Source organism: Halyomorpha halys, unplaced genomic scaffold (genome assembly GCF_000696795.3).
Source record: "Halyomorpha halys isolate HHAL.00 unplaced genomic scaffold, Hhal_1.1 Scaffold394.1, whole genome shotgun sequence".
Taxonomy (NCBI): domain Eukaryota; kingdom Metazoa; phylum Arthropoda; class Insecta; order Hemiptera; family Pentatomidae; genus Halyomorpha; species Halyomorpha halys.
This window is the reverse complement of record NW_027107850.1, coordinates 738496-749883: the sequence shown is the minus strand read 5'-3', so window position 1 is coordinate 749883 and position 11388 is coordinate 738496. Positions and strand designations below refer to the sequence as shown.

Here is an 11388-nt window from a genome sequence, read left to right as displayed (position 1 = left end):
GTTTACGATAATTTAAGTGATTATGTGATTTTCATTTGTCTATGTAATTTTAAAACATGTAAATACAATTTTATTATTAAAAAATCATTATTCATTTATCTTTAAACAAATTATCATTAAAACCTTTTGCAATTTGAAAAAAAATTGGGGCCATATTGATTTCAAGTTGGCCCACCCAGGAAAAATTTTGTTCCTACGTGCCTGGATACGGGATTTGACGGCTGGAAGGGTATTAGGCTGCGGTTCGATGGGCAGTTACATTAAGTCTGAAGGCCGTTAGCGGGTATTGCGGGAATGCACTGAGGACTTAAATTGAAGGATATCTGAGATGTATGATGGACGGCGGGATTGTATAACTTGATAAAGGAAGGACGCTAGGAAATATTTACGACGGAAGGAGGGGTAAAGCCACTTCAACTCTTCATAAAATCGGGTGACAGAGGCGTCCCTGGGGACCCCAAAGGTGAATCGTACAAAGCAATTATTTAACCGTTTTAATTTTCCTTCGAGATCTCCAGAGACACCTCCGTAAATCACAAAGGAATAGTCAAACTGGGGGAATATTAAGGAAGTAACCAGGAGCCTGCGGGTTTTAAAAGGAAGTTGGTGACAAAGATAATTTAAACGCTTCAGGGTGGAAAAGGTACGACGGGAAATATCGGAGACGTAGTTTTTCCAGGAAAGAGTTTGGTCTATAGTGACACCAAGGTTTTTAACGTATGGATGGAATTATATTGGATTGTTGTTTAGCAAAAAGGTTGCAATATGAGGAATAGTTTTCAGGAGGTAATTGGATCCTATTACGATTGCCTTAGTCTTCTCGGCATTCAACTTAAGCTTGTTTTCTTTTATTATACAGTAATATATTGAAATGAATAAAAGTTAATCAATTTGAAACAAAAAAATATTATCAAAATGAATCCCCAATTCGGAATATATATATATATATAATTTAATTTATAGACTGTTATTTTTATACAATCTTTTATAAAAAATGTCTCATATTAACAAGTATCATGTTTGACTTATAAATAGAATGATTGAGCACGGTAGTCAGAACTTACTGAAAAATAGCTACAACAACGCAGGGTGTCATTGTGCTAGAAAATATCACTGCGATTCAACAGCAAAAGCAGGAAGCCAACTCGACGCTCTAATGAAAATGACCGCTCCATTATCCCATCCTAGCCACAATATTTATGGGCTTTGTAACGCTTTTGGAAAAATTATAATTCTGGATGAATATACGAAAAAATATTAGCTAGATAGAAAGTTATTTTAAATTTATTTATTGATATTTATAACTGTATTAAAATTACATACAACTAAATACAAGTATACAATTCAATTGGATGTTAGGTATAAAATGGCATGATACCGATATGTGGGTAGTCTATCCATTGAAACTCATATATAACCTATTAAAAATTCAAGTAAAGATGTTTCCTTTCTCCACTTTAGATATCTTAAATCATCTTGTGGGAGAGGAGATGTTTGAAAATGGGTATTGAATTAGCTACGTATCTTACACTTGATAATTTTCTAACGGTCAGTTGATAATAGGAAATGATGAAAAATAGCATGGCCTCTACATGATAATGAAGTTCTTCGAACAATATACATCATGGAAGTCAGCGAAATAAAAACAGAGTACATGGAAATGCAAAAACTTGAAGAAGTGGAAAATAAAAAGAACTCAAGAATTTAAATATCTTGGCAGGTGGCTTAAAGGACATGAAAGTTCCCATAAAAATACCGAAAAAATATAAGGCTCTGGCCAAATCGGCAACATATGGAGCATTGAGGTCCTGATGGATGACTTCATTTGTGACAAAGTAAGGAGCATTAAGGATTTTGTATTGAGAGGAATTCGATGGTTGAGTGGTGCCCCAAAGCTCAACTTCGAAAGCCCAGCCTTATTATAGTCATGCAGATCAGTCTCCAGTGTAAATGCTGTAATAGTCAGAATTCAAATTCAGGCTTTAAGTGGTAATTTAAAATACACGACAAAAATTTAAATCTAAAAAAAAAAGTTTTTTTCCCCAATAAATCGAAAACTATACATTACTTGAAAGAAAAGAAAATTCTCAACAATAAACTAAAATTATATAAATCTAGTATTAGCTGGTTTGGATCATCACATCTTGGATCATGGTTTGGATCACATGGATTTGAAATCCAAGTGGATATTACATCAAAAACTTTCATAGAATGCTGAAAGTATCAAATTATTTGTATAAGTTTTTTTTTTCCCTCCAAGAATGCAAAATAATTAGCAGTTCGGAAAATTCCTGAATCAGTTGACATGTATTTGGTTCAAAAAGCTTGATGTTAATGCTTATGAATTTTCTAAAATATCTCAGTAATACGGTCAGTTTTGTGAGAAATAATTGAAAACAAGATGGTTTTGAACTTATTTACGGAATGAAAAAAAATACTTTTAAAATTAAGTAAAACTGAAAAATTCTCTTGGTCCTTAAAACAGGATTTACCAATTAAATAAACTTTTTTTTTTTTAAAGAAATAAATAAGCTAGATCGTTCTTAAAATAAAACCAAAATAATAAGTACAACAAATTAAGCATATTGCTAACATTGAATACAAGGAACAAATAAAGGGGGAATAAATTCTCCTATTCAATCTTATCTGCAGTCAAAATGAATTCACACCAATTAAATGTATTGGCGAATGTAAAGCAAAAAGGTATTTGCCAATAAATTAGCGACGCAGAGAACGGAATCGTTGAATATTCAAGTGGAGAAAGAGAAGAAAAAATGCACCTCTGCAATGGAAACAGATCCAATATGCATCTTCATGTCAATGAACATTTATCCGCGCAAGCGGCGCATTCAAGCCAACTGCTAAGAATAAAAAAGTAATTTTTTTTGGTTCAGATATCTATATCACAATAAAAGTATATGAAATAAATAGTAAGTGAGAGTATTGTTGTATGGGCCGCCCGTAGCTCAGTGGTTAAGAAATTGTCTTACCAATTCGATGTCAAATGGCGGTGCCGGTTCGGATCCGGCCTGGATCATTGACTTTTTTCATTGAGTGCTTTTGGAACCCATTGAAAAGCATTCTGACACTACCAATATTTAGTCCTGATGAAGTCATGCAAAGTGTGACGAAACCTTGGTTACTAATAAATGCTTCTTCTACTATTTTTACTCTTGTCTTGACCATGTTGCTACAATCATTTTCATAAGGTCAACTTACGACCTCCTATAAAATCTTTTCAAATCCATAAATTTTAACGATTTTGTTGCGTGTATAATTCAAAAATATCTAAATTGTTAGTTTTTGATAAATAATGAATGAAACGAATTCAACGAAAATTGGTCCTGGATTTTATAATAAAGCACGAATATCAAAACCATACATATTTTTATTTATGCTAGGTATTTTATAAAACAAACATTTAACTTTATTTTAAACTCTTTCCAGAGTTTTTTAATTATCAAAGGGAGATTCATTTGGATTACTAATATCTATTGGTAATTTGTTGCTTACATATTTGCAAATATAGTTTGTTAAAAGTTAAAATTTCCTGTGTTGCAAGGAAACTTTATTTATTCATTTTATTTAGTACTTCCTGCCCACCTAATGTTGGGCTAACCCATTTTATAAAATATACAACTGTTCATTTAGTTGTAGTACTCGTAGCTAAGATTGCACCAAAGCAAACTGTAATGTACATGTATTATGTAGTTGAGACTGTATATTTTTTCAATATTGTGAAAACAGGAAAAAAAATTTCTTTATTCCAGCATTTAAATTTGTACTTTACTGTACATTTTCATTATTCCAACTTATATGCCTTATAAAATATTACATCGTGATCACTAAATATTTTTTTATGTAATAGACTGACGTAAAATAAAATATTACAGGATGATTACTAAAACGTTTTTTATATTATAGAGATATATATTTAATACTGATGGTGGAAGAATCCAGAAAAGGCGATAGAAGATATTAACAAAATCATAAAGAAATTATGAGTATGAAAATATTATTTTCATAAAATAACACAACTAATATAAAATAAAATAATTTAAAATAAAGGAGACAAAACATTCCATTTGTAAAAAATAAAGTTTCAAAATCATTAAATAATAATACAATTTTGAATATGTATGAAGAATTATATAAAATTTCAAAAATCTGAAATAATTATTTATTGAAGTTTTTTTTTATTACAACAAAGATCGCCATGATTTTTAAAAAATCCTATAAGGCCAAAATTCAGATGATTTTTAAATTAGTATACAAGCTTAATTTCTTAAATTTAAATCATCAAATATAAAAATGAGATTTGCATCAATAAGTTTAAAAAAATAATAAAGAAAAAATTCTCTATTATATAAATAATGTGATCACTGTGTAATATTTTATTTTACATATGATCACCATATAATACTGTATTTTACATATGATCACCATGTAATATTTTATTTTACATATACAAACACGGAAAAAAATTGAGGAACGAGTAGTAAAACTAAATGAACAGTTGTATATTTTTTTAAATGGGGGATGGTCCATCGTTACAACAAAGTAAAAAAAAAAATTCACCAGTGTTATCAGAGTTTTTTTAATTGTACATTAAGATTTTGTAACGAACATTCTGAGATTATTGAGGTTAATAGGTAGTTGAGAAACCATGTTTCTGACACCCATTTACGTTTCATATCTTGTGTATAATGTGAATGAAAAGTGTTGCATGAACTCAGCTATATGTATCCCAGCAATTAATTTTTTACTTTAGTATAGTACTATTAGAGTATGGATGTGATTGGTGTTTTAATTTTATTATTATTTTGAGTTGGAAATATTACTTTTACTTATTTTATTTTATTTATGCATGTAGGGATTTTGATTCTGTTTTCCTTATTTTTATTTATTTATTTGTTGTATGTATATTTTATGATATAAATTTTCTGCATTACATCAATATTTACTTATTGCCCGAGTTTGGGGCAGATTGTAATATTAATGAATAAATAAAAAAAATATTTTAAGTAAGTTGAATAAAAACGTTTGGCACTGCAATAGTAGAATGATTTATGATAAAAAGTGAAATGCGTTGTTAAATAAAGCATAAATTAACCAATAAAGCTGTAATTAATTTTTTACCTCAGTATAAAAAAAGTAGAGCTATTGAGGTAAGAGGTTGCCCAGTAACCTGTTATCGGAGGCTGGTCCAGCCGATCAGGTGAGGCGGTGAGTCATCCGGCTGGAGTAAGGAGGTGGCGCACCGGAGCCGCCATCTTTTCTTTTCTCTTCCAGAGGCCTTCTGGAGCGCGACGCCGAAGACATTGCGGACCTCTCGACGCTTCAAATATGACATAGAAACAGGACACTTTAGAGACAAATAGAGCGGACTGTGCTCTAACTGAAGCTGGAACGGAGACTAAAGGGCCGGAGTGAACGAGGTGGAGGTGTGGGCCGCGGTGGCTACTGTGGGTTTGCCGCCTCCGCACCGCCTCCCAACACCGCCTCCACTGTTCCGATAGTGAAAGTCAACTATCGGGCCTCTGCAATTTGACAGTATAAGCAGCCTCTATCCATAGAGCCCAGGAGGCATGGCATAAGTTAACGGTATAGAGGACTTACATAATAAAATATAAAGGACCGATATAAACCAGATATTAACATTATTTCAACAATTTAAAATAAATAATATAATGAAATTCAATGAAGGTGGAAGTTCAAATCCGATAAGACTGTTATTATTTTTTTAACCCCCTTTTTTAAGTTTTGAGTTTTTATTTCGGGAGATCTCCATAAAATGTAGAAAATATGTCAACTGGCTCATGATTTGTCTAAGCTAAGGCCTCATCAACTCCTTCAACAACAACTGCCTTACCGATAACTGAACCAACTGCAGCCATCACACAACTCCTCCAAAGATCTACAAGGTCAGACCTAATACAATCTGCTTCTGCGCCTGACCTTCGGATTTCCAACGCCAGGAAATTTTCATTGTGAGGGCCTCTAAAAATTTTATTTTCACCCAAGATCTCACAGTGCAGCCCTATACTGCCTAACCATGGTCGGAGGTCATGTTTTGCATTTTGTAGGACCGCAACTCAATGAAGTCATCGCCACAGGCCGGATTCGAACTGGTGCCGCGCGCAGGTCTCAGATTGGTATCCGCCTCAGTTACGGACGCCCATTTTTTTATTTTATAAAGCTCTATATTTTAAGTACATATAGTATAAGAGTCCGGATGAAAAAAAGTCAGTAATTTAACCCTAATTTTTTATTAATTTGATGAAAAGTCCGTAGTTTATGACATTGATCTTAGTAGGATTAGCAGTTTTGATGATATTTGCTAAAATAAATTGATTTATAGTTGTTTAGACAAAACTACATTTGTAAAACTCATATTTATATGTAAAAGTTATAAAAACTACTACTCCTATGATGATATACGTTATAAACCAATTTATAGCACATTTAGCTAGCTATAATTTGAGTGCAAGCAGACATCCCTACGTCAAATGGTTCCTGAGTTTTGTGAATTAATTTTAGTAAATTAATTTTAGTAAATATCATAAAAACTACTACTCCTACGAAGAAAAACATTCTAAAATACTTTGTAGTACACTTCACTTGCTTTAATTTGAGTGTTTGCAGACATCTCTACGTCGAATAGTTCCCCAAGTATAGTTTTTTATGAATTGAACATTTTTTGGAAAAAATATTAATTATTTTGACAAATGTCATAAAAACTATTATTCTTACGAAGATAAATTTCATAAACTACTGTATAGTGGATTAAACAAGCTTTAATTTGAGTGCTAATAGACATCTGTACGTCTAATAATTTCTGAGATAAATTTTTTCAAAACTCAATTTACAAACTACTGATTTTTCGTTATTTTGTCATGAAAGTTTCTATTATGGCTCATATTCTAGGATATTTACTTTAAATGATGGTCTATTAAGTTTTTTAGTGTTGTTAGATTATTTTTATTTATTTATTAAATGTACAACTGTAAATAAATGAAGTAAACTACTACTTAAAATACAAGAAATAAATGTGATAAATGTTCCACAACATATGCTAAGCTTTAAATTAAAAGATTATGTGGCCATATTCTTTTCAGACACCTGAGAGGATTACCAGGGATTGTTAAGGATGAGAGATCAAGAACTAATGTGTTTTCCATGGATAAGGATTTTGAAATGAAAAGACGTATATCTATTTCGGGCCAAATTTGCAACGAATAGGATGTTGAGGTCATTATAGACGATTTTATTTGTGACGTAATCAAGAGCATCAAGAATTTTGGATTATAAGGATTTATTCTGTGTATTATAATTGTGTATAAAATTACCATCACCGACCATAGTTTGAGTGTTGATCAATTTAAAGATGTAGGAGCTCCGAATAAAAAATTATTTGTCTTGAAACAGCCGCCATTTTTTATTCCACCTTAAAATGGTTGGCAGACTCATAAAAAATATTACTCCTATGAAGATAAACGCCATTAATTTCATTATTACTCATTACACTAGCTGAAATATGAGTCCTAATAGACATCTGTACATCTGATTATTTCTGAGATATAGTTTTTACCCAAAACAAATTCACTAGCCACTGATTTTTAGACTATTCATTATTTTTCCAAGAAAGAAAAAATGTATGAATTAAAGTAAAGTTAAAGTAAGTAAAAATGTATGAATTAAAGTAAAGTTAAAGTAAGTAAAAATGAAAAAAATTTAAAAAAACTGTATCTCAGAAACTATTGAACGTGACAGCTCTATTCAGATTCCTATTTCATTTAATTTACTTTAAATGATTTTCTATTATGTTTTCTTGTGTTATTGGTAGTTTTAAAGATGTGGAGCTCGAATAAAAAGTTAATTTTTTTAAAAGCTTTTAAACAGGCACCATTTTGTATTCACTCTAATTGTACTTGGCCGACTCATCACTTTTAACTAGTAATTATGCACAGTATTAATTAAAGTAATAAAAATTTGATGTGAAATAACTGAGTTTTTCCTCCTCTAGGCTTCTTGGATTAATAATGTTTGACAGCCAAAATCAATAAATATAGGTATCCTACTGTTTAATAAGGATTTCGGTTTCTCTTAATCATTTATTTATTGCTATTTACAACTGTACATTATAATACATTTAGCAAATCAGATCTAAGTTAAATTGGAGTGTTACAGGCGTGTAGAGAAACTACCCATTGGTAGCACTCTAATGACATTTTACATTAGCTGGTCTGGTGGCCATCTTCTTTTCATGCACCTCGGAGGATTGTCAGGAATGGAAGAGGATGCAAGATTAGAAACTAGGGGGTTTGAGTGGTTAGAGAGTTTATAATGGATGGAGTGATATCTGGTTCGGGCTGGATCGGTTACATAAGGAACATTAAGGTCTTTATGTATGATTTTATTTGTAACAAAGTAAGGAGCATTGAGGATTTTACGAAGGATTTTGGATTGTAAGGATTGAATACGAGAGAAATTCGAAGGTTTTGTGGAGCCCCAAAGCTCAACTCCATATGTCCAGATTGGCCTTATTACTGTCATGTAGATCAGTCTTTTGTAATGTGTTGGAAGTTTAGACCGTTTGTGTAGTAAGTGCTGTAATAGTCGAAAACGACGTGCAGTTTCCTGTCTTTTCAGTCTGGTGTGACGATTCCAGGTTAATCGTTGGTCCAAATGTTCTCTTAATCATAGTTCAAATAAACTTACAAATAGGAAAGCTCAAATAAAAAAAGTTGGTGGTAATCTACTGTGAAGGAAGTCATCAATGTGTATATAATTGTTTGCAAATAAACGTAATATGAAAATTTTATTCTTATACAGTTTTGTCTTGGTTTTTGTGATCCCACATTGTGCTTAGTGATATCTTAAGAATATTTTCCCTCAACCATGCTGATTAGTAATTAATAAAATAAAAATTAACGTTTATAAAAAATAGTTATTTAATTAATAAATAGATTTATTAACTTCTTTTAAATAGTTGGATATGTTTGTGACTGATTATTTTTAAAAGCAAAACCTGTCATACCTTACTAAAACGCCATAAACCTTCCCTGCTAAAGTGTTTCTTATTTCGAAAATCCATATTCGACTTAAACCACTTTTGCCTTCAGTGGCTAAATTAAAAACACTGTTTAAAATATTTCGCAGGCGTTCCACGTGGTGTTGAACAGTAATTCCAAATTTCAATAAAATCTAGAAGAAAAACATATCTAAATTTCCCTTTTTTTTTCAAAATAATATCCAAACCGAAGAATCAACTGAGGAAAATCATGCCAACCTTGATCTTTCATCAACTGACATTTCCAGATGTTTGAAATATAATAAAGATTGTAGTAATCCTTCTCAAGAAATGATAAAGCAACATCTTTCAAATGTATTTGAATACCTTCGTACTCCAACAGAATAGATACAAATATAAATAACTAGATCGGCCGTCATCGAACGGATTATGAAACATAGTGCTCTCCAACACCACCCACCTTGGCCTCACTTTTATTTGCACAGATGGCGGTAAACTTATGAAAGGTGCAGGAACTACTGCCGTCTTTGACAATCACTCCTCACATTGTGTGACTTACAATATCCTTAATGTTTAATGGCCAGGCCTAGTTAATATGGCTTGACATATGATTGAAAACTAGACTGAAGATAGTTAGGTTCAAAACATCTATTCAAGAGCCAAGAGAAAGGAATAGAAATCAGTTATTGCAGCCCAATTCTTTGTTACTATAGTAAAAACTATACATATAAGTAAAAATTAATAAGTCTGCTAACCATTTTTAGGGGTTATAGAATGGCGGCTGTTTCGAACCATATATATTTTTTTCATTTGGAGTTCCATATCTTGAAAACTACATACAAAACTACAAAACATTGTAGATTATCATTTGAAGTAGAATAAATGTGCTAAAATATGATCCCTAATAATTCTCGAGGGGCATTTAAAAAAAAAAAGAATCATTTAATAACGAAAAATCAATTGATTTTAGGCAACCTATATCCCAGAAATAATTTGACGTACAAAGATCAATCAGTACCAATATTTTTTGTCTCCCCTTTTATTCCAAGTAATTAACACCCTCCTATATCCTAAAAAAAACTTCAAGTCAAATTCTCAATTCAAGCCCCGTTTATCTGAAATCTATTCTCAACCACATCGAACTGCTGCGTTTGATAAATCATTTTTTATCCCCACTGCATATCACTGGAACTTCATTCCCTCTAATATAGGTCATGTACCAATCCTCGTTTGAAACCCTTATATTTAATTACCTTTTATTTCACTAATCTAATCCGATATTATAATAGTACAGATGTAACTACCTTTTTGTTTTGTTTTTTATGTATTTAGTCAGCTAGTTTTTTTAATTTTGTATCTAAAATTACTTATATAAAATTTTAATATAAGTTATAATTAAATGGGGCCACACTGTCTTTGGCTAATATATTTTGTAAAACTAAAATGCCTTATAATTGTTCTAAAGGGAACTAGTCTCGGAATAATAAAATGTTTTTCACTTCATATTCTGTGCCAGTCTGATTCTGACTGGACTCACCAGGTTTGTTGAGTCAAAAATAATTTAGTTACTTGTTGTCCTCAGTCTAGACTGGGTCTGTTCATGTGAGTCCGCCATCTTTCTGGCCGTCCTGTCGGTGTCGGAATCCTGAGTAGTGGGTTTGTGCAGTTCTGGAGGTATGACCCAGAAATGGCCCATGCGCACTCAAATCAAAGCTAGATTAATGTATTATAAAGTAGTGTATGACAATAATCTGCGTAGGAGTAGTAGTTTTCATGATATTTGCCAAAATCGATTAAAAAAAGAGGTTTACGGTTGTTTAGAGAAAATTTGTAATTCGGGAAGAATGTACCTCAGTAACCATTAGACGTTACTAATGGCGTTGATGACCAGTCATGTTTTACGCCACCTAAACAGAAACAAACAAACAAACCATTAGACTTAGAGATATCTGCCAGTACTACAACTACAGCACAAAGATAGTTTTCTTCGTTCCATGAGGTAGTAGTTATGATGTTTGCATATGAATATGAATTTTGGATATGAAATATTTTCCAAACCCCTATTCATAAATTCATTTTAGCAAATATCATGAAAAGATATCAGATTATCTATTAGCACTTATAAATGTATTTAATGTATTATAAAGGAGTTCATAGCGTATATATTCCTAGCAGTAGTAGTTTTTATGATGTTTTCCAAAATAAATTCAGAAGATGTTGATTTCTAATATTATTCTGACTTATTATTAGTTTATAAAAAGTATAACATAGGAACTATTAGCATTCGAATAACAAATAGTTGTATGTTATCTACTTAGTATAACATACAACTATTTTTATACACGATTATATAT

The 11388-nt window shown here is 31.5% G+C and overlaps 1 long non-coding RNA gene across 2 annotated transcripts in view; it reads right to left on the bottom strand.

The window, feature by feature from the left end:
- LOC106682189 (uncharacterized) overlaps positions 1 to 11388 on the bottom strand; it is a 704551-nt gene that overhangs the window by 207887 nt on the left and 485276 nt on the right. Inside the window, exon 1 of one of the 2 annotated variants that reach the window (XR_001343380.3) lies at positions 5140 to 5495. The exons of the other annotated variant lie outside the window; for it this stretch is intronic. This is a non-coding gene — a long non-coding RNA (uncharacterized lncRNA). Of the gene's footprint in view, positions 1 to 5139; positions 5496 to 11388 lie in introns of those variants that run through there. 2 annotated transcript variants of the gene reach the window in all.